The sequence below is a fragment of the Leuresthes tenuis genome, unplaced genomic scaffold (assembly GCF_036924035.1).
Source record: "Leuresthes tenuis unplaced genomic scaffold, fLeuTen1.0.hap1 SCAF_19, whole genome shotgun sequence".
NCBI lineage: Eukaryota > Metazoa > Chordata > Actinopteri > Atheriniformes > Atherinopsidae > Leuresthes > Leuresthes tenuis.
Window position 1 is genome coordinate 28,828,992 of NW_027325373.1, and position 983 is coordinate 28,829,974.

At 47.2% G+C, this 983-nt stretch overlaps 1 non-coding gene across 1 annotated transcript; it reads right to left on the bottom strand.

The window, feature by feature from the left end:
• Positions 1-465: 465 nt before the first annotated feature.
• trnan-guu (transfer RNA asparagine (anticodon GUU)) lies at positions 466-539 on the bottom strand. Its single transcript has one exon. It is a non-coding gene; the product is annotated as a tRNA-Asn (tRNA).
• Positions 540-983: the final 444 nt, after the last annotated feature.

A 983-nucleotide genomic window follows, 5' to 3' on the forward strand; every position in this document is an offset into this window, starting at 1 on the left:
TCAACAGAGTCCGTTATGTCCGTTAAAAACGGATTGGTGCTTACGTTTGGGCTAATGAGCTCCCCGTGTCTTTCAAAAACATTGCCGCGTGTCGCCATGCTCTCTCGCGTTCACAGCTCTTCTTCTCACTTTTAGCCAACTTTTAAATCCCGGACGAGCCCCCAGTGTTACCTTCTTAACCCCCTGCCTCCGAACCGTAGTAAGGAGCTGGTCTTTATTTTGACTGGCAATCGTAGGGTCCGGGCCAAAGTGTGGGGCGAAATGAGAACGGAGTCAAGGCTTTTTTGTGCGGAAAGCAGGTTTTATTCGATCAATCTTTTTTTATCGACTCTCTCCCTACACACGTACGTCACACACACACACACAGACACCGTCTTAAAGTGGCAGGGCTGGACGGTGACACCGTGTTCTGAAGACATGGCAGCAATATGTTTAACATATCAACGATTTATTGGTGAAACTACTCGTCCCTGGGTGGACTCGAACCACCAACCTTTCGGTTAACAGCCGAACGCGCTGGCCGATTGCGCCACAGAGACTCTGTCAGCAACATTCACAGCCCTTATAACCCGTATCAACGCGACGTGTATTTGGAATGTTTTGGAGGTGCACGTCAGGCTACGGTGTAGGGGTCCACATCCACGTCGTAGCTACATCGTCGAAATGACGGAGAAGTATAAACTACGTTTTAGAGATCAGTAAGTCTAGAGTGTGCCCCCTATTCTGTGTGGCCTCTGCTACATGCTGAGTCAGCCCAAAGTTGTCCAGAGTGTTACTCAGGTCTTTAGTCCCTTTGTCCTGAGGGTTGTCCATGTGGATGTTAAAATCACCAACAATAATTACACAGTCAAAATCAACACAGATCATAGACAGCAGTTCACTGAGGTCATCAAAAAAGTCTTAAAAAAGTCTGCACATGCTCATCACAAACAAAATGTAGAGGACGTAGCTTCATCTTGCTCTGCCTTAGTTTTGCTGTTGTT